The 21,295-nt window shown below is 42.7% G+C and overlaps 22 non-coding genes across 22 annotated transcripts; all 22 read right to left on the bottom strand.

Moving 5' to 3' along the window:
• Positions 1–1,055: 1,055 nt before the first annotated feature.
• TRNAM-CAU (transfer RNA methionine (anticodon CAU)) lies at positions 1,056–1,127 on the bottom strand. The gene has a single exon. It is a non-coding gene; the product is annotated as a tRNA-Met (tRNA).
• Positions 1,128–1,327: 200 nt separating this feature from the next.
• On the bottom strand, positions 1,328–1,399 carry TRNAM-CAU (transfer RNA methionine (anticodon CAU)). The gene has a single exon. It is a non-coding gene; the product is annotated as a tRNA-Met (tRNA).
• Positions 1,400–1,598: 199 nt separating this feature from the next.
• TRNAM-CAU (transfer RNA methionine (anticodon CAU)) lies at positions 1,599–1,670 on the bottom strand. The gene has a single exon. It is a non-coding gene; the product is annotated as a tRNA-Met (tRNA).
• A 335-nt stretch (positions 1,671–2,005) lies between these two features.
• Positions 2,006–2,077, bottom strand: TRNAM-CAU (transfer RNA methionine (anticodon CAU)). The gene has a single exon. It is a non-coding gene; the product is annotated as a tRNA-Met (tRNA).
• A 1,960-nt stretch (positions 2,078–4,037) lies between these two features.
• On the bottom strand, positions 4,038–4,109 carry TRNAM-CAU (transfer RNA methionine (anticodon CAU)). The gene has a single exon. It is a non-coding gene; the product is annotated as a tRNA-Met (tRNA).
• Positions 4,110–4,988: 879 nt separating this feature from the next.
• Positions 4,989–5,060, bottom strand: TRNAM-CAU (transfer RNA methionine (anticodon CAU)). Its single transcript has one exon. It is a non-coding gene; the product is annotated as a tRNA-Met (tRNA).
• A 1,960-nt stretch (positions 5,061–7,020) lies between these two features.
• TRNAM-CAU (transfer RNA methionine (anticodon CAU)) lies at positions 7,021–7,092 on the bottom strand. Its single transcript has one exon. It is a non-coding gene; the product is annotated as a tRNA-Met (tRNA).
• A 607-nt stretch (positions 7,093–7,699) lies between these two features.
• Positions 7,700–7,771, bottom strand: TRNAM-CAU (transfer RNA methionine (anticodon CAU)). Its single transcript has one exon. It is a non-coding gene; the product is annotated as a tRNA-Met (tRNA).
• Positions 7,772–8,242: 471 nt separating this feature from the next.
• On the bottom strand, positions 8,243–8,314 carry TRNAM-CAU (transfer RNA methionine (anticodon CAU)). Its single transcript has one exon. It is a non-coding gene; the product is annotated as a tRNA-Met (tRNA).
• Positions 8,315–8,650: 336 nt separating this feature from the next.
• On the bottom strand, positions 8,651–8,722 carry TRNAM-CAU (transfer RNA methionine (anticodon CAU)). The gene has a single exon. It is a non-coding gene; the product is annotated as a tRNA-Met (tRNA).
• Positions 8,723–8,921: 199 nt separating this feature from the next.
• On the bottom strand, positions 8,922–8,993 carry TRNAM-CAU (transfer RNA methionine (anticodon CAU)). The gene has a single exon. It is a non-coding gene; the product is annotated as a tRNA-Met (tRNA).
• Positions 8,994–9,328: 335 nt separating this feature from the next.
• On the bottom strand, positions 9,329–9,400 carry TRNAM-CAU (transfer RNA methionine (anticodon CAU)). The gene has a single exon. It is a non-coding gene; the product is annotated as a tRNA-Met (tRNA).
• A 1,960-nt stretch (positions 9,401–11,360) lies between these two features.
• TRNAM-CAU (transfer RNA methionine (anticodon CAU)) lies at positions 11,361–11,432 on the bottom strand. Its single transcript has one exon. It is a non-coding gene; the product is annotated as a tRNA-Met (tRNA).
• An 879-nt stretch (positions 11,433–12,311) lies between these two features.
• Positions 12,312–12,383, bottom strand: TRNAM-CAU (transfer RNA methionine (anticodon CAU)). Its single transcript has one exon. It is a non-coding gene; the product is annotated as a tRNA-Met (tRNA).
• A 1,960-nt stretch (positions 12,384–14,343) lies between these two features.
• Positions 14,344–14,415, bottom strand: TRNAM-CAU (transfer RNA methionine (anticodon CAU)). The gene has a single exon. It is a non-coding gene; the product is annotated as a tRNA-Met (tRNA).
• A 336-nt stretch (positions 14,416–14,751) lies between these two features.
• Positions 14,752–14,823, bottom strand: TRNAM-CAU (transfer RNA methionine (anticodon CAU)). Its single transcript has one exon. It is a non-coding gene; the product is annotated as a tRNA-Met (tRNA).
• Positions 14,824–16,510: 1,687 nt separating this feature from the next.
• On the bottom strand, positions 16,511–16,582 carry TRNAM-CAU (transfer RNA methionine (anticodon CAU)). Its single transcript has one exon. It is a non-coding gene; the product is annotated as a tRNA-Met (tRNA).
• Positions 16,583–16,918: 336 nt separating this feature from the next.
• On the bottom strand, positions 16,919–16,990 carry TRNAM-CAU (transfer RNA methionine (anticodon CAU)). Its single transcript has one exon. It is a non-coding gene; the product is annotated as a tRNA-Met (tRNA).
• A 740-nt stretch (positions 16,991–17,730) lies between these two features.
• TRNAM-CAU (transfer RNA methionine (anticodon CAU)) lies at positions 17,731–17,802 on the bottom strand. Its single transcript has one exon. It is a non-coding gene; the product is annotated as a tRNA-Met (tRNA).
• Positions 17,803–18,138: 336 nt separating this feature from the next.
• Positions 18,139–18,210, bottom strand: TRNAM-CAU (transfer RNA methionine (anticodon CAU)). Its single transcript has one exon. It is a non-coding gene; the product is annotated as a tRNA-Met (tRNA).
• Positions 18,211–19,898: 1,688 nt separating this feature from the next.
• On the bottom strand, positions 19,899–19,970 carry TRNAM-CAU (transfer RNA methionine (anticodon CAU)). Its single transcript has one exon. It is a non-coding gene; the product is annotated as a tRNA-Met (tRNA).
• Positions 19,971–20,306: 336 nt separating this feature from the next.
• Positions 20,307–20,378, bottom strand: TRNAM-CAU (transfer RNA methionine (anticodon CAU)). Its single transcript has one exon. It is a non-coding gene; the product is annotated as a tRNA-Met (tRNA).
• Between the last annotated feature and the right edge of the window lie 917 nt (positions 20,379–21,295).

Raw genomic sequence — 21,295 nt, 5'->3', positions numbered from 1 at the left:
TGGGTTATGGGCCCAGCAAGCTTCCACTGCGCCACTCTGCTTACATGATCATTGTATGAACAAACTATCATTTATAAAAAATAGCAAGTGCTATTTTTCATTAATTTAGCAGAGCGTGGTTTCGATCCACGGACCTCTGGGTTATGGGCCCAGCCAGCTTCCACTGCGCCACTCTGCTTACATGATAATTGTATGAACAAACTAACATATATCAAAATAGCAAGTGATATTTTGCATAAATTTAGCAGAGCGTAGTTTCGATCCACGGACATCTGGGTTATGGGCCCAGCAGGCTTCCACTGCGCCACTCTGCTTACATGATCATTGTATGAACAAACTAACATATATAAAATAGCAAGTGCTATTTTGCATAAATTTAGCAGAGCGTAGTTTCGATCCACGGACATCTGGGTTATGGGCCCAGCAGGCTTCCACTGCGCCACTCTGCTTACATGATCATTGTATGAACAAACTAACATATATAAAATAGCAAGTGCTATTTTGCATTAATTTAGCAGAGCGTGGGTTTGATCCACGGACCTCTGGGATATGGGCCCAGCACGCTTCCACTGCGCCACTCTGCTTACATGATAATTGTATGAACAAACTAACATATATCAAAATAGCAAGTGATATTTTGCATAAACTTAGCAGAGCGTAGTTTCGATCCACGGACCTCTGGGTTATGGACCCAGCACGCTTCCACTGCGCCACTCTGCTTACATGATAATTGTATGAACAAACTAACATATATCAAAATAGCAAGTGATATTTTGCATAAATTTAGCAGAGCGTAGTTTCGATCCACGGACATCTGGGTTATGGGCCCAGCAGGCTTCCACTGCGCCACTCTGCTTACATGATCATTGTATGAACAAACTAACATATAACAAAATAGCAAGTGATATTTTGCATAAATTTAGCAGAGCGTAGTTTCGATCCACGGACATCTGGGTTATGGGCCCAGCAGGCTTCCACTGCGCCACTCTGCTTACATGATCATTGTATGAACAAACTAACATATATAAAATAGCAAGTGCTATTTTGCATTAATTTAGCAGAGCGTGGGTTCGATCCACGGACCTCTGGGTTATGGGCCCAGCACGCTTCCACTGCGCCACTCTGCTTACATGATAAGTGTATGAACAAACTAACATATAACAAAATAGCAAGTGATATTTTGCATAAATTTAGCAGAGCGTAGTTTCGATCCACGGACTTCTGGGTTATGGGCCCAGCAGGCTTCCACTAGGCCACTCTGCTTACATGATAAGTGTATGAACAAACTAACATATAACAAAATAGCAAGTGATATTTTGCATTAATTTAGCAGAGCGTGGGTTCGATCCACGGACCTCTGGGTTATGGGCCCAGCACGCTTCCACTGCGCCACTCTGCTTACATGATAAGTGTATGAACAAACTAACATATAACAAAATAGCAAGTGATATTTTGCATAAATTTAGCAGAGCGTAGTTTCGATCCACGGACATCTGGGTTATGGGCCCAGCAGGCTTCCACTGCGCCACTCTGCTTACATGGTCATTGTATGAACAAACTAACATATATAAAATAGCAAGTGCTATTTTGCATTAATTTAGCAGAGCGTGGGTTTGATCCACGGACCTCTGGGTTATGGGCCCAGCACGCTTCCACTGCGCCACTCTGCTTACATGATAATTGTATGAACAAACTAACATATATCAAAATAGCAAGTGATATTTTGCATAAACTTAGCAGAGCGTAGTTTCGATCCACGGACCTCTGGGTTATGGGCCCAGCACGCTTCCACTGCGCCACTCTGCTAACATGATAATTGTATGAACAAACTAACATATATCAAAATAGCAAGTGATATTTTGCATAAATTTAGCAGAGCGTAGTTTCCATCCACGGACATCTGGGTTATGGGCCCAGCAGGCTTCCACTGCGCCACTCTGCTTACATGATCATTGTATGAACAGACTAACATATATAAAATAGCAAGTGCTATTTTGCATTAATTTAGCAGAGCGTGGGTTCGATCCACGGACCTCTGGGTTATGGGCCCAGCACGCTTCCACTGCGCCACTCTGCTTACATGATAATTGTATGAACAAACTAACATATATCAAAATAGCAAGTGATATTTTGCATAAATTTAGCAGAGCGTAGTTTCGATCCACGGACCTCTGGGTTATGGGCCCAGCACGCTTCCACTGCGCCACTCTGCTTACATGATAATTGTATGAACAAACTAACATATATCAAAATAGCAAGTGATATTTTGCATAAATTTAGCAGAGCGTAGTTTCGATCCACGGACCTCTGGGTTATGGATCCAGCACGCTTCCACTGCGCCACTCTGCTTACATGATAATTGTATGAACAAACTAACATATATCAAAATAGCAAGTGCTATTTTGCATTAGTTTAGCAGAGCGTGATTTCGATCCACGGACCTCTGGGTTATGGGCCCAGCAAGCTTCCACTGCGCCACTCTGCTTACATGATCATTGTATGAACAAACTAACATATATAAAAAAGCAAGTGCTATTTTGCATTAATTTAGCAGAGCGTGGTTTCGATCCACGGACCTCTGGGTTATGGGCCCAGCAGGCTTCCCTTGCGCCACTCTGCTTACATGATCATTGTATGAACAAACTAACATATATAAAATAGCAAGTGCCATTTTTAGCTAATTTAGCAGAGCGTGGTTTCGATCCACGGACGTCTGGGTTATGGGCCCAGCACGCTTCCACTGCGCCACTCTGCTTACATGATAATTGTATAAACAAACTAACATATACAAAATAGCAAGTGCTATTTTGCATTAATTTAGCAGAGCGTGGGTTCGATCCACGGACCTCTGGGTTATGGGCCCAGCACGCTTCCACTGCGCCACTCTGATTACATGGTAATTGTATGAACAAACTAACATATATCAAAATAGCAAGTGCTATTTTGCATTAATTTAGCAGAGCGTGATTTCGATCCACGGACCTCTGGGTTATGGGCCCAGCAAGCTTCCACTGCGCCACTCTGCTTACATGATCATTGTATGAACAAACTAACATATATAAAAAAGCAAGTGCTATTTTGCATTAATTTAGCAGAGCGTGGTTTCGATCCACGGACCTCTGGGTTATGGGCCCAGCAGGCTTCCCTTGCGCCACTCTGCTTACATGATCATTGTATGAACAAACTAACATATATAAAATAGCAAGTGCCATTTTTAGCCAATTTAGCAGAGCGTGGTTTCGATCCACGGACGTCTGGGTTATGGGCCCAGCACGCTTCCACTGCGCCACTCTGCTTACATGATAATTGTATAAACAAACTAACATATACAAAATAGCAAGTGCTATTTTGCATTAATTTAGCAGAGCGTGGGTTCGATCCACGGACCTCTGGGTTATGGGCCCAGCACGCTTCCACTGCGCCACTCTGATTACATGGTAATTGTATGAACAAACTAACATATATCAAAATAGCAAGTGCTATTTTGCATTAATTTAGCAGAGCGTGATTTCGATCCACGGACCTCTGGGTTATGGGCCCAGCAAGCTTCCACTGCGCCACTCTGCTTACATGATCATTGTATGAACAAACTAACATATATCAAAATAGCAAGTGATATTTTGCATAAATTTAGCAGAGCGTAGTTTCGATCCACGGACCTCTGGGTTATGGGCCCAGCACGCTTCCACTGCGCCACTCTGCTTACATTATCATTGTATGAACAAACTATCATATTTAAAAAATAGCAAGTGCTATTTTTAGCTAATTTAGCAGAGCGTGGTTTCGATCCTTGGACGTCTGGGTTATGGGCCCAGCACGCTTCCACTGCGCCACTCTGCTTACATGATAATTGTATGAACAAACTAACATATACAAAATAGCAAGTGATATTTTGCATAAATTTAGCAGAGCGTAGTTTCGATCCACGGACATCTGGGTTATGGGCCCAGCAGGCTTCCACTGCGCCACTCTGCTTGCATGATCATTGTATGAACAAACTAACATATATAAATAGCAAGTGCTATTTTGCATTAATTTAGCAGAGCGTGGGTTCGATCCACGGACCTCTGGGTTATGGGCCCAGCACGCTTCCACTGCGCCACTCTGCTTACATGATAATTGTATGAACAAACTTACATATATCAAAATAGCAAGTGATATTTTGCATAAATTTAGCAGAGCGTAGTTTCGATCCACGGACCTCTGGGTTATGGGCCCAGCACGCTTCCACTGCGCCACTCTGCTTACATTATCATTGTATGAACAAACTATCATATTTAAAAAATACCAAGTGCTATTTTTAGCTAATTTAGCAGAGCGTGGTTTCGATCCACGGACGTCTGGGTTATGGGCCCAGCACGCTTCCACTGCGCCACTCTGCTTACATGATAATTGTATGAACAAACTAACATATATCAAAATAGCAAGTGATATTTTGCATAAATTTAGCAGAGCGTAGTTTCGATCCACGGACCTCTGGGTTATGGGCCCAGCACGCTTCCACTGCGCCACTCTGCTTACATGATAATTGTATGAACAAACTAACATATATCAAAATAGCAAGTGATATTTTGCATAAATTTAGCAGAGCGTAGTTTCGATCCACGGACATCTGGGTTATGGGCCCAGCAGGCTTCCACTGCGCCACTCTGCTTACATGATCATTGTATGAACAAACTAACATATATAAAATAGCAAGTGCTATTTTGCATTAATTTAGCAGAGCGTGGGTTCGATCCACGGACCTCTGGGCTATGGGCCCAGCCAGCTTCCACTGCGCCACTCTGCTTACATGATAATTGTATGAACAAACTAACATATATCAAAATAGCAAGTGATATTTTGCATAAATTTAGCAGAGCGTAGTTTCGATCCACGGACATCTGGGTTATGGGCCCAGCAGGCTTCCACTGCGCCACTCTGCTTACATGATCATTGTATGAACAAACTAACATATATAAAATAGCAAGTGCTATTTTGCATTAATTTAGCAGAGCGTGGGTTCGATCCACGGACCTCTGGGTTATGGGCCCAGCACGCTTCCACTGCGCCACTCTGCTTACATGATAATTGTATGAACAAACTAACATATATCAAAATAGCAAGTGATATTTTGCATAAATTTAGCAGAGCGTAGTTTCGATCCACGGACCTCTGGGTTATGGGCCCAGCACGCTTCCACTGCGCCACTCTGCTTACATGATAATTGTATGAACAAACTAACATATATCAAAATAGCAAGTGATATTTTGCATAAATTTAGCAGAGCGTAGTTTCGATCCACGGACCTCTGGGTTATGGATCCAGCACGCTTCCACTGCGCCACTCTGCTTACATGATAATTGTATGAACAAACTAACATATATCAAAATAGCAAGTGCTATTTTGCATTAGTTTAGCAGAGCGTGATTTCGATCCACGGACCTCTGGGTTATGGGCCCAGCAAGCTTCCACTGCGCCACTCTGCTTACATGTTCATTGTATGAACAAACTAACATATATAAAAAAGCAAGTGCTATTTTGCATTAATTTAGCAGAGCGTGGTTTCGATCCACGGACCTCTGGGTTATGGGCCCAGCAGGCTTCCCTTGCGCCACTCTGCTTACATGATCATTGTATGAACAAACTAACATATATAAAATAGCAAGTGCCATTTTTAGCTAATTTAGCAGAGCGTGGTTTCGATCCACGGACGTCTGGGTTATGGGCCCAGCACGCTTCCACTGCGCCACTCTGCTTACATGATAATTGTATAAACAAACTAACATATACAAAATAGCAAGTGCTATTTTGCATTAATTTAGCAGAGCGTGGGTTCGATCCACGGACCTCTGGGTTATGGGCCCAGCACGCTTCCACTGCGCCACTCTGATTACATGGTAATTGTATGAACAAACTAACATATATCAAAATCGCAAGTGCTATTTTGCATTAATTTAGCAGAGCGTGATTTCGATCCACGGACCTCTGGGTTATGGGCCCAGCAAGCTTCCACTGCGCCACTCTGCTTACATGATCATTGTATGAACAAACTAACATATATAAAAAAGCAAGTGCTATTTTGCATTAATTTAGCAGAGCGTGGTTTCGATCCACGGACCTCTGGGTTATGGGCCCAGCAGGCTTCCCTTGCGCCACTCTGCTTACATGATCATTGTATGAACAAACTAACATATATAAAATAGCAAGTGCCATTTTTAGCTAATTTAGCAGAGCGTGGTTTCGATCCACGGACGTCTGGGTTATGGGCCCAGCACGCTTCCACTGCGCCACTCTGCTTACATGATAATTGTATAAACAAACTAACATATACAAAATAGCAAGTGCTATTTTGCATTAATTTAGCAGAGCGTGGGTTCGATCCACGGACCTCTGGGTTATGGGCCCAGCACGCTTCCACTGCGCCACTCTGATTACATGGTAATTGTATGAACAAACTAACATATATCAAAATAGCAAGTGCTATTTTGCATTAATTTAGCAGAGCGTGATTTCGATCCACGGACCTCTGGGTTATGGGCCCAGCAAGCTTCCACTGCGCCACTCTGCTTACATGATCATTGTATGAACAAACTAACATATATCAAAATAGCAAGTGATATTTTGCATAAATTTAGCAGAGCGTAGTTTCGATCCACGGACCTCTGGGTTATGGGCCCAGCACGCTTCCACTGCGCCACTCTGCTTACATTATCATTGTATGAACAAACTATCATATTTAAAAAATAGCAAGTGCTATTTTTAGCTAATTTAGCAGAGCGTGGTTTCGATCCTTGGACGTCTGGGTTATGGGCCCAGCACGCTTCCACTGCGCCACTCTGCTTACATGATAATTGTATGAACAAACTAACATATACAAAATAGCAAGTGATATTTTGCATAAATTTAGCAGAGCGTAGTTTCGATCCACGGACATCTGGGTTATGGGCCCAGCAGGCTTCCACTGCGCCACTCTGCTTACATGATCATTGTATGAACAAACTAACATATATAAATAGCAAGTGCTATTTTGCATTAATTTAGCAGAGCGTGGGTTCGATCCACGGACCTCTGGGTTATGGGCCCAGCACGCTTCCACTGCGCCACTCTGCTTACATGATAATTGTATGAACAAACTTACATATATCAAAATAGCAAGTGATATTTTGCATAAATTTAGCAGAGCGTAGTTTCGATCCACGGACCTCTGGGTTATGGGCCCAGCAAGCTTCCACTGCGCCACTCTGCTTACATGATCATTGTATGAACAAACTATCATTTATAAAAAATAGCAAGTGCTATTTTTCATTAATTTAGCAGAGCGTGGTTTCGATCCACGGACCTCTGGGTTATGGGCCCAGCCAGCTTCCACTGCGCCACTCTGCTTACATGATAATTGTATGAACAAACTAACATATATCAAAATAGCAAGTGATATTTTGCATAAATTTAGCAGAGCGTAGTTTCGATCCACGGACATCTGGGTTATGGGCCCAGCAGGCTTCCACTGCGCCACTCTGCTTACATGATCATTGTATGAACAAACTAACATATATAAAATAGCAAGTGCTATTTTGCATAAATTTAGCAGAGCGTAGTTTCGATCCACGGACATCTGGGTTATGGGCCCAGCAGGCTTCCACTGCGCCACTCTGCTTACATGATCATTGTATGAACAAACTAACATATATAAAATAGCAAGTGCTATTTTGCATTAATTTAGCAGAGCGTGGGTTTGATCCACGGACCTCTGGGTTATGGGCCCAGCACGCTTCCACTGCGCCACTCTGCTTACATGATAATTGTATGAACAAACTAACATATATCAAAATAGCAAGTGATATTTTGCATAAACTTAGCAGAGCGTAGTTTCGATCCACGGACCTCTGGGTTATGGGCCCAGCACGCTTCCACTGCGCCACTCTGCTTACATGATAATTGTATGAACAAACTAACATATATCAAAATAGCAAGTGATATTTTGCATAAATTTAGCAGAGCGTAGTTTCGATCCACGGACATCTGGGTTATGGGCCAAGCAGGCTTCCACTGCGCCACTCTGCTTACATGATCATTGTATGAACAAACTAACATATAACAAAATAGCAAGTGATATTTTGCATAAATTTAGCAGAGCGTAGTTTCGATCCACGGACATCTGGGTTATGGGCCCAGCAGGCTTCCACTGCGCCACTCTGCTTACATGATCATTGTATGAACAAACTAACATATATAAAATAGCAAGTGCTATTTTGCATTAATTTAGCAGAGCGTGGGTTCGATCCACGGACCTCTGGGTTATGGGCCCAGCACGCTTCCACTGCGCCACTCTGCTTACATGATAAGTGTATGAACAAACTAACATATAACAAAATAGCAAGTGATATTTTGCATAAATTTAGCAGAGCGTAGTTTCGATCCACGGACTTCTGGGTTATGGGCCCAGCAGGCTTCCACTAGGCCACTCTGCTTACATGATAAGTGTATGAACAAACTAACATATAACAAAATAGCAAGTGATATTTTGCATAAATTTAGCAGAGCGTAGTTTCGATCCACGGACTTCTGGGTTATGGGCCCAGCAGGCTTCCACTAGGCCACTCTGCTTACATGATAAGTGTATGAACAAACTAACATATAACAAAATAGCAAGTGATATTTTGCATTAATTTAGCAGAGCGTGGGTTCGATCCACGGACCTCTGGGTTATGGGCCCAGCACGCTTCCACTGCGCCACTCTGCTTACATGATAAGTGTATGAACAAACTAACATATAACAAAATAGCAAGTGATATTTTGCATAAATTTAGCAGAGCGTAGTTTCGATCCACGGACATCTGGGTTATGGGCCCAGCAGGCTTCCACTGCGCCACTCTGCTTACATGGTCATTGTATGAACAAACTAACATATATAAAATAGCAAGTGCTATTTTGCATTAATTTAGCAGAGCGTGGGTTTGATCCACGGACCTCTGGGTTATGGGCCCAGCACGCTTCCACTGCGCCACTCTGCTTACATGATAATTGTATGAACAAACTAACATATATCAAAATAGCAAGTGATATTTTGCATAAACTTAGCAGAGCGTAGTTTCGATCCACGGACCTCTGGGTTATGGGCCCAGCACGCTTCCACTGCGCCACTCTGCTAACATGATAATTGTATGAACAAACTAACATATATCAAAATAGCAAGTGATATTTTGCATAAATTTAGCAGAGCGTAGTTTCCATCCACGGACATCTGGGTTATGGGCCCAGCAGGCTTCCACTGCGCCACTCTGCTTACATGATCATTGTATGAACAGACTAACATATATAAAATAGCAAGTGCTATTTTGCATTAATTTAGCAGAGCGTGGGTTCGATCCACGGACCTCTGGGTTATGGGCCCAGCACGCTTCCACTGCGCCACTCTGCTTACATGATAATTGTATGAACAAACTAACATATATCAAAATAGCAAGTGATATTTTGCATAAATTTAGCAGAGCGTAGTTTCGATCCACGGACCTCTGGGTTATGGGCCCAGCACGCTTCCACTGCGCCACTCTGCTTACATGATAATTGTATGAACAAACTAACATATATCAAAATAGCAAGTGATATTTTGCATAAATTTAGCAGAGCGTAGTTTCGATCCACGGACCTCTGGGTTATGGATCCAGCACGGTTCCACTGCGCCACTCTGCTTACATGATAATTGTATGAACAAACTAACATATATCAAAATAGCAAGTGCTATTTTGCATTAGTTTAGCAGAGCGTGATTTCGATCCACGGACCTCTGGGTTATGGGCCCAGCAAGCTTCCACTGCGCCACTCTGCTTACATGATCATTGTATGAACAAACTAACATATATAAAAAAGCAAGTGCTATTTTGCATTAATTTAGCAGAGCGTGGTTTCGATCCACGGACCTCTGGGTTATGGGCCCAGCAGGCTTCCCTTGCGCCACTCTGCTTACATGATCATTGTATGAACAAACTAACATATATAAAATAGCAAGTGCCATTTTTAGCTAATTTAGCAGAGCGTGGTTTCGATCCACGGACGTCTGGGTTATGGGCCCAGCACGCTTCCACTGCGCCACTCTGCTTACATGATAATTGTATAAACAAACTAACATATACAAAATAGCAAGTGCTATTTTGCATTAATTTAGCAGAGCGTGGGTTCGATCCACGGACCTCTGGGTTATGGGCCCAGCACGCTTCCACTGCGCCACTCTGATTACATGGTAATTGTATGAACAAACTAACATATATCAAAATAGCAAGTGCTATTTTGCATTAATTTAGCAGAGCGTGATTTCGATCCACGGACCTCTGGGTTATGGGCCCAGCAAGCTTCCACTGCGCCACTCTGCTTACATGATCATTGTATGAACAAACTAACATATATAAAAAAGCAAGTGCTATTTTGCATTAATTTAGCAGAGCGTGGTTTCGATCCACGGACCTCTGGGTTATGGGCCCAGCAGGCTTCCCTTGCGCCACTCTGCTTACATGATCATTGTATGAACAAACTAACATATATAAAATAGCAAGTGCCATTTTTAGCCAATTTAGCAGAGCGTGGTTTCGATCCACGGACGTCTGGGTTATGGGCCCAGCACGCTTCCACTGCGCCACTCTGCTTACATGATAATTGTATAAACAAACTAACATATACAAAATAGCAAGTGCTATTTTGCATTAATTTAGCAGAGCGTGGGTTCGATCCACGGACCTCTGGGTTATGGGCCCAGCACGCTTCCACTGCGCCACTCTGATTACATGGTAATTGTATGAACAAACTAACATATATCAAAATAGCAAGTGCTATTTTGCATTAATTTAGCAGAGCGTGATTTCGATCCACGGACCTCTGGGTTATGGGCCCAGCAAGCTTCCACTGCGCCACTCTGCTTACATGATCATTGTATGAACAAACTAACATATATCAAAATAGCAAGTGATATTTTGCATAAATTTAGCAGAGCGTAGTTTCGATCCACGGACCTCTGGGTTATGGGCCCAGCACGCTTCCACTGCGCCACTCTGCTTACATTATCATTGTATGAACAAACTATCATATTTAAAAAATAGCAAGTGCTATTTTTAGCTAATTTAGCAGAGCGTGGTTTCGATCCTTGGACGTCTGGGTTATGGGCCCAGCACGCTTCCACTGCGCCACTCTGCTTACATGATAATTGTATGAACAAACTAACATATACAAAATAGCAAGTGATATTTTGCATAAATTTAGCAGAGCGTAGTTTCGATCCACGGACATCTGGGTTATGGGCCCAGCAGGCTTCCACTGCGCCACTCTGCTTGCATGATCATTGTATGAACAAACTAACATATATAAATAGCAAGTGCTATTTTGCATTAATTTAGCAGAGCGTGGGTTCGATCCACGGACCTCTGGGTTATGGGCCCAGCACGCTTCCACTGCGCCACTCTGCTTACATGATAATTGTATGAACAAACTTACATATATCAAAATAGCAAGTGATATTTTGCATAAATTTAGCAGAGCGTAGTTTCGATCCACGGACCTCTGGGTTATGGGCCCAGCACGCTTCCACTGCGCCACTCTGCTTACATTATCATTGTATGAACAAACTATCATATTTAAAAAATACCAAGTGCTATTTTTAGCTAATTTAGCAGAGCGTGGTTTCGATCCACGGACGTCTGGGTTATGGGCCCAGCACGCTTCCACTGCGCCACTCTGCTTACATGATAATTGTATGAACAAACTAACATATATCAAAATAGCAAGTGATATTTTGCATAAATTTAGCAGAGCGTAGTTTCGATCCACGGACCTCTGGGTTATGGGCCCAGCACGCTTCCACTGCGCCACTCTGCTTACATGATAATTGTATGAACAAACTAACATATATCAAAATAGCAAGTGATATTTTGCATAAATTTAGCAGAGCGTAGTTTCGATCCACGGACATCTGGGTTATGGGCCCAGCAGGCTTCCACTGCGCCACTCTGCTTACATGATCATTGTATGAACAAACTAACATATATAAAATAGCAAGTGCTATTTTGCATTAATTTAGCAGAGCGTGGGTTCGATCCACGGACCTCTGGGCTATGGGCCCAGCCAGCTTCCACTGCGCCACTCTGCTTACATGATAATTGTATGAACAAACTAACATATATCAAAATAGCAAGTGATATTTTGCATAAATTTAGCAGAGCGTAGTTTCGATCCACGGACATCTGGGTTATGGGCCCAGCAGGCTTCCACTGCGCCACTCTGCTTACATGATCATTGTATGAACAAACTAACATATATAAAATAGCAAGTGCTATTTTGCATTAATTTAGCAGAGCGTGGGTTCGATCCACGGACCTCTGGGTTATGGGCCCAGCACGCTTCCACTGCGCCACTCTGCTTACATGATAATTGTATGAACAAACTAACATATATCAAAATAGCAAGTGATATTTTGCATAAATTTAACAGAGCGTAGTTTCGATCCACGGACCTCTGGGTTATGGGCCCAGCACGCTTCCACTGCGCCACTCTGCTTACATGATAATTGTATGAACAAACTAACATATATCAAAATAGCAAGTGATATTTTGCATAAATTTAGCAGAGCGTAGTTTCGATCCACGGACCTCTGGGTTATGGATCCAGCACGCTTCCACTGCGCCACTCTGCTTACATGATAATTGTATGAACAAACTAACATATATCAAAATAGCAAGTGCTATTTTGCATTAGTTTAGCAGAGCGTGATTTCGATCCACGGACCTCTGGGTTATGGGCCCAGCAAGCTTCCATTGCGCCACTCTGCTTACATGATCATTGTATGAACAAACTAACATATATAAAAAAGCAAGTGCTATTTTGCATTAATTTAGCAGAGCGTGGTTTCGATCCACGGACCTCTGGGTTATGGGCCCAGCAGGCTTCCCTTGCGCCACTCTGCTTACATGATCATTGTATGAACAAACTAACATATATAAAATAGCAAGTGCCATTTTTAGCTAATTTAGCAGAGCGTGGTTTCGATCCACGGACGTCTGGGTTATGGGCCCAGCACGCTTCCACTGCGCCACTCTGCTTACATGATAATTATATAAACAAACTAACATATACAAAATAGCAAGTGCTATTTTGCATTAATTTAGCAGAGCGTGGGTTCGATCCACGGACCTCTGGGTTATGGGCCCAGCACGCTTCCACTGCGCCACTCTGATTACATGGTAATTGTATGAACAAACTAACATATATCAAAATCGCAAGTGCTATTTTGCATTAATTTAGCAGAGCGTGATTTCGATCCACGGACCTCTGGGTTATGGGCCCAGCAAGCTTCCACTGCGCCACTCTGCTTACATGATCATTGTATGAACAAACTAACATATATAAAAAAGCAAGTGCTATTTTGCATTAATTTAGCAGAGCGTGGTTTCGATCCACGGACCTCTGGGTTATGGGCCCAGCAGGCTTCCCTTGCGCCACTCTGCTTACATGATCATTGTATGAACAAACTAACATATATAAAATAGCAAGTGCCATTTTTAGCTAATTTAGCAGAGCGTGGTTTCGATCCACGGACGTCTGGGTTATGGGCCCAGCACGCTTCCACTGCGCCACTCTGCTTACATGATAATTGTATAAACAAACTAACATATACAAAATAGCAAGTGCTATTTTGCATTAATTTAGCAGAGCGTGGGTTCGATCCACGGACCTCTGGGTTATGGGCCCAGCACGCTTCCACTGCGCCACTCTGATTACATGGTAATTGTATGAACAAACTAACATATATCAAAATAGCAAGTGCTATTTTGCATTAATTTAGCAGAGCGTGATTTCGATCCACGGACCTCTGGGTTATGGGCCCAGCAAGCTTCCACTGCGCCACTCTGCTTACATGATCATTGTATGAACAAACTAACATATATCAAAATAGCAAGTGATATTTTGCATAAATTTAGCAGAGCGTAGTTTCGATCCACGGACCTCTGGGTTATGGGCCCAGCACGCTTCCACTGCGCCACTCTGCTTACATTATCATTGTATGAACAAACTATCATATTTAAAAAATAGCAAGTGCTATTTTTAGCTAATTTAGCAGAGCGTGGTTTCGATCCTTGGACGTCTGGGTTATGGGCCCAGCACGCTTCCACTGCGCCACTCTGCTTACATGATAATTGTATGAACAAACTAACATATACAAAATAGCAAGTGATATTTTGCATAAATTTAGCAGAGCGTAGTTTCGATCCACGGACATCTGGGTTATGGGCCCAGCAGGCTTCCACTGCGCCACTCTGCTTACATGATCATTGTATGAACAAACTAACATATATAAATAGCAAGTGCTATTTTGCATTAATTTAGCAGAGCGTGGGTTCGATCCACGGACCTCTGGGTTATGGGCCCAGCACGCTTCCACTGCGCCACTCTGCTTACATGATAATTGTATGAACAAACTTACATATATCAAAATAGCAAGTGATATTTTGCATAAATTCAGCAGAGCGTAGTTTCGATCCACGGACCTCTGGGTTATGGGCCCAGCACGCTTCCACTGCGCCACTCTGCTTACATTATCATTGTATGAACAAACTATCATATTTAAAAAATACCAAGTGCTATTTTTAGCTAATTTAGCAGAGCGTGGTTTCGATCCACGGACGTCTGGGTTATGGGCCCAGCACGCTTCCACTGCGCCACCCTGCTTACATGATAATTGTATGAACAAACTAACATATACAAAATAGCAAGTGCTATTTTGCATTAATTTAGCAGAGCGTGGGTTCGATCCACGGACCTCTGGGTTATGGGCCCAGCACGCTTCCACTGCGCCACTCTGCTTACATGATAATTGTATGAACAAACTAACATATATCAAAATAGCAAGTGATATTTTGCATAAATTTAGCAAGCGTAGTTTCGATCCACGGACCTCTGGGTTATGGATCCAGCACGCTTCCACTGCGCCACTCTGCTTACATGATAATTGTATGAACAAACTAACATATATCAAAATAGCAAGTGCTATTTTGCATTAATTTAGCAGAGCGTGATTTCGATCCACGGACCTCTGGGTTATGGGCCCAGCAAGCTTCCACTGCTCCACTCTGCTTACATGATCATTGTATGAACAAACTAACATATATAAAAAAGCAAGTGCTATTTTGCATTAATTTAGCAGAGCGTGGTTTCGATCCACGGACGTCTGGGTTATGGGCCCAGCAGGCTTCCACTGCGCCACTCTGCTTACATGACCATTGTATGAACAAACTAGCATATATGAAATAGCAAGTGCTATTTTTAGCTAATATAGCAGAGCGTGGTTTCGATCCACGGACGTCTGGGTTATGGGCCCAGCACGCTTCCACTGCGCCACTCTGCTTACATGATAATTGTATGAACAAACTAACATATACAAAATAGCAAGTGATATTTTGCATAAATTTAGCAGAGCGTAGTTTCGATCCACGGACATCTGGGTTATGGGCCCAGCAGGCTTCCACTGCGCCACTCTGCTTACATGATCATTGTATGAACAAACTAACATATATAAAATAGCAAGTGCTATTTTTCATTAATTTAGCAGAGCGTGGGTTCGATCCACGGACCTCTGGGTTATGGGCCCAGCACGCTTCCACCGCGCCACTCTGCTTACATGATAATTGTATGAACAAACTAACATATATCAAAATAGCAAGTGATATTTTGCATAAATTTAGCAGAGCGTAGTTTCGATCCACGGACCTCTGGTTTATGGGCCCAGCACGCTTCCACTGCGCCACTCTGCTTACATGATAATTGTATGAACAAACTAACATATATCAAAATAGCAAGTGATATTTTGCATAAATTTAGCAGAGCGTAGTTTCTATCCACGGACCTCTGGGTTATGGGCCTAGCACGCTTCCACTGCGCCACTCTGCTTACATGATAATTGTATGAACAAGCTAACATATATCAAAATAGCAAGTGATATTTTGCATAAACTTAGCAGAGCGTAGTTTCGATCCACGGACATCTGGGTTATGGGCCCAACAGGCTTCCACTGCGCCACTCTGCTTACATGATCGTTGTATGAACAAACTAACATATATAAAATAGCAAGTGCTATTTTGCATTAATTTAGCAGAGCGTGGGTTCGATCCACGGACCTCTGGGTTATGGGCCCAGCCAGCTTCCACTGCGCCACTCTGCTTACATGATAATTGTATGAACAAACTAACATATATCAAAATAGCAAGTGATATTTTGCATAAATTTAGCAGAGCGTAGTTTCGATCCACGGACATCTGGGTTATGGGCCCAGCAGGCTTCCACTGCGCCACTCTGCTTACATGATCATTGTATGAACAAACTAACATATATAAAATAGCAAGTGCTATTTTGCATTAATTTAGCAGAGCGTAGTTTCGATCCACGGACATCTGGGTTATGGGCCCAGCAGGCTTCCACTGCGCCACTCTGCTTACATGATCATTGTATGAACAAACTAACATATATAAATAGCAAGTGCTATTTTGCATTAATTTAGCAGAGCGTGGGTTCGATCCACGGACCTCTGGGTTATGGGCCCAGCACGCTTCCACTGCGCCACTCTGCTTACATGATAATTGTATGAACAAACTTACATATATCAAAATAGCAAGTGATATTTTGCATAAATTTAGCAGAGCGTAGTTTCGATCCACGGACCTCTGGGTTATGGGCCCAGCACGCTTCCACTGCGCCACTCTGCTTACATTATCATTGTATGAACAAACTATCATATTTAAAAAATACCAAGTGCTATTTTTAGCTAATTTAGCAGAGCGTGGTTTCGATCCACGGACGTCTGGGTTATGGGCCCAGCACGCTTCCACTGCGCCACTCTGCTTACATGATAATTGTATGAACAAACTAACATATACAAAATAGCAAGTGCTATTTTGCATTAATTTAGCAGAGCGTGGGTTCGATCCACGGACCTCTGGGTTATGGGCCCAGCACGCTTCCACTGCGCCACTCTGCTTACATGATAATTGTATGAACAAACTAACATATATCAAAATAGCAAGTGATATTTTGCATAAATTTAGCAGAGCGTAGTTTCTATCCACGGACCTCTGGGTTATGGGCCTAGCACGCTTCCACTGCGCCACTCTGCTTACATGATAATTGTATGAACAAGCTAACATATATCAAAATAGCAAGTGATATTTTGCATAAACTTAGCAGAGCGTAGTTTCGATCCACGGACATCTGGGTTATGGGCCCAACAGGCTTCCACTGCGCCACTCTGCTTACATGATCGTTGTATGAACAAACTAACATATATAAAATAGCAAGTGCTATTTTGCATTAATTTAGCAGAGCGTGGGTTCGATCCACGGACCTCTGGGTTATGGGCCCAGCCAGCTTCCACTGCGCCACTCTGCTTACATGATAATTGTATGAACAAACTAACATATATCAAAATAGCAAGTGATATTTTGCATAAATTTAGCAGAGCGTAGTTTCGATCCACGGACATCTGGGTTATGGGCCCAGCAGGCTTCCACTGCGCCACTCTGCTTACATGATCATTGTATGAACAAACTAACATATATAAAATAGCAAGTGCTATTTTGCATTAATTTAGCAGAGCGTAGTTTCGATCCACGGACATCTGGGTTATGGGCCCAGCAGGCTTCCACTGCGCCACTCTGCTTACATGATCATTGTATGAACAAACTAACATATATAAATAGCAAGTGCTATTTTGCATTAATTTAGCAGAGCGTGGGTTCGATCCACGGACCTCTGGGTTATGGGCCCAGCACGCTTCCACTGCGCCACTCTGCTTACATGATAATTGTATGAACAAACTTACATATATCAAAATAGCAAGTGATATTTTGCATAAATTTAGCAGAGCGTAGTTTCGATCCACGGACCTCTGGGTTATGGGCCCAGCACGCTTCCACTGCGCCACTCTGCTTACATTATCATTGTATGAACAAACTATCATATTTAAAAAATACCAAGTGCTATTTTTAGCTAATTTAGCAGAGCGTGGTTTCGATCCACGGACGTCTGGGTTATGGGCCCAGCACGCTTCCACTGCGCCACTCTGCTTACATGATAATTGTATGAACAAACTAACATATACAAAATAGCAAGTGCTATTTTGCATTAATTTAGCAGAGCGTGGGTTCGATCCACGGACCTCTGGGTTATGGGCCCAGCACGCTTCCACTGCGCCACTCTGCTTACATGATAATTGTATGAACAAACTAACATATATCAAAATAGCAAGTGATATTTTGCATAAATTTAGCAAGCGTAGTTTCGATCCACGGACCTCTGGGTTATGGATCCAGCACGCTTCCACTGCGCCACTCTGCTTACATGATAATTGTATGAACAAACTAACATATATCAAAATAGCAAGTGCTATTTTGCATTAATTTAGCAGAGCGTGATTTCGATCCACGGACCTCTGGGTTATGGGCCCAGCAAGCTTCCACTGCTCCACTCTGCTTACATGATAATTGTATGAACAAACTAACATATATCAAAATAGCAAGTGCTATTTTGCATTAATTTAGCAGAGCGTGATTTCGATCCACGGACCTCTGGGTTATGGGCCCAGCACGCTTCCACTGCGCCACTCTGCTTACATGACCATTGTATGAACAAACTAGCATATATGAAATAGCAAGTGCTATTTTTAGCTAATATAGCAGAGCGTGGTTTCGATCCACGGACGTCTGGGTTATGGGCCCAGCACGCTTCCACTGCGCCACTCTGCTTACATGATAATTGTATGAACAAACTAACATATACAAAATAGCAAGTGATATTTTGCATAAATTTAGCAGAGCGTAGTTTCGATCCACGGACATCTGGGTTATGGGCCCAGCAGGCTTCCACTGCGCCACTCTGCTTACATGATCATTGTATGAACAAACTAACATATATAAAATAGCAAGTGCTATTTTTCATTAATTTAGCAGAGCGTGGGTTCGATCCACGGACCTCTGGGTTATGGGCCCAGCACGCTTCCACCGCGCCACTCTGCTTACATGATAATTGTATGAACAAACTAACATATATCAAAATAGCAAGTGATATTTTGCATAAATTTAGCAGAGCGTAGTTTCGATCCACGGACCTCTGGTTTATGGGCCCAGCACGCTTCCACTGCGCCACTCTGCTTACATGATAATTGTATGAACAAACTAACATATATCAAAATAGCAAGTGATATTTTGCATAAATTTAGCAGAGCGTAGTTTCTATCCACGGACCTCTGGGTTATGAACCTAGCACGCTTCCACTGCGCCACTCTGCTTACATGATAATTGTATGAACAAGCTAACATATATCAAAATAGCAAGTGATATTTTGCATAAACTTAGCAGAGCGTAGTTTCGATCCACGGACATCTGGGTTATGGGCCCAACAGGCTTCCACTGCGCCACTCTGCTTACATGATCGTTGTATGAACAAACTAACATATATAAAATAGCAAGTGCTATTTTGCATTAATTTAGCAGAGCGTGGGTTCGATCCACGGACCTCTGGGTTATGGGCCCAGCCAGCTTCCACTGCGCCACTCTGCTTACATGATAATTGTATGAACAAACTAACATATATCAAAATAGCAAGTGATATTTTGCATAAATTTAGCAGAGCGTAGTTTCGATCCACGGACATCTGGGTTATGGGCCCAGCAGGCTTCCACTGCGCCACTCTGCTTACATGATCATTGTATGAACAAACTAACATATATAAAATAGCAAGTGCTATTTTGCATTAATTTAGCAGAGCGTAGTTTCGATCCACGGACATCTGGGTTATGGGCCCAGCAGGCTTCCACTGCGCCACTCTGCTTACATGATCATTGTATGAACAAACTAACATATATAAATAGCAAGTGCTATTTTGCATTAATTTAGCAGAGCGTGGGTTCGATCCACGGACCTCTGGGTTATGGGCCCAGCACGCTTCCACTGCGCCACTCTGCTTACATGATAATTGTATGAACAAACTTACATATATCAAAATAGCAAGTGATATTTTGCATAAATTTAGCAGAGCGTAGTTTCGATCCACGGACCTCTGGGTTATGGGCCCAGCACGCTTCCACTGCGCCACTCTGCTTACATTATCATTGTATGAACAAACTATCATATTTAAAAAATACCAAGTGCTATTTTTAGCTAATTTAGCAGAGCGTGGTTTCGATCCACGGACGTCTGGGTTATGGGCCCAGCACGCTTCCACTGCGCCACTCTGCTTACATGATAATTGTATGAACAAACTAACATATACAAAATAGCAAGTGCTATTTTGCATTAATTTAGCAGAGCGTGGGTTCGATCCACGGACCTCTGGGTTATGGGCCCAGCACGCTTCCACTGCGCCACTCTGCTTACATGATAATTGTATGAACAAACTAACATATATCAAAATAGCAAGTGATATTTTGCATAAATTTAGCAAGCGTAGTTTCGATCCACGGACCTCTGGGTTATGGATCCAGCACGCTTCCACTGCGCCACTCTGCTTACATGATAATTGTATGAACAAACTAACATATATCAAAATAGCAAGTGCTATTTTGCATTAATTTAGCAGAGCGTGATTTCGATCCACGGACCTCTGGGTTATGGGCCCAGCAAGCTTCCACTGCTCCACTCTGCTTACATGATAATTGTATGAACAAACTAACATATATCAAAATAGCAAGTGCTATTTTGCATTAATTTAGCAGAGCGTGATTTCGATCCACGGACCTCTGGGTTATGGGCCCAGCACGCTTCCACTGCGCCACTCTGCTTACATGATAATTGTATGAACAAACTAACATATTGTTATGTTTCGATGTAATAAAAAACTAACTGACCTACTAGGCCTACCTTATCTATCACTGTAAACATGATAAGGACTGGTATATAAACGCCTGTCGGGTAATCAACCGGCAGAAGGATTGTAATCGCGCCTCTCGTAATATTCTATGTAATCATTGTAAATACCATTAAAACTTATACCTTGACTTTTAACCGTGTAGTGTCATGTACATATAAGTAACTCCTATAGTAATGAACACAACATAATGGCGACGGAGGCGAGATCCCGATAACCCCTTGCACAACGAAGATCCTCGACTATAATCACCGCCGCTAAAAGGAGTACCAGCTGACGGAGCAGAAGAAGACAAACACAACATGTCTCTTACCGCACAATTCGGAACCTTCGAAGAAAGATCCGAGTCCTGGACCCTGTACGCAGAAAGGCTGGGGCAGTATTTCATTGCTCATGATGTAACCGAGGAAAACAAGAAACGGGC

Source organism: Phalangium opilio, unplaced genomic scaffold, assembly GCF_054372755.1.
Source record: "Phalangium opilio isolate 3A_F unplaced genomic scaffold, DU_Popi_V2 ptg000246l_1, whole genome shotgun sequence".
Classification (NCBI taxonomy): domain Eukaryota; kingdom Metazoa; phylum Arthropoda; class Arachnida; order Opiliones; family Phalangiidae; genus Phalangium; species Phalangium opilio.
This window is presented reverse-complemented; position numbering and strand designations above follow the sequence as displayed.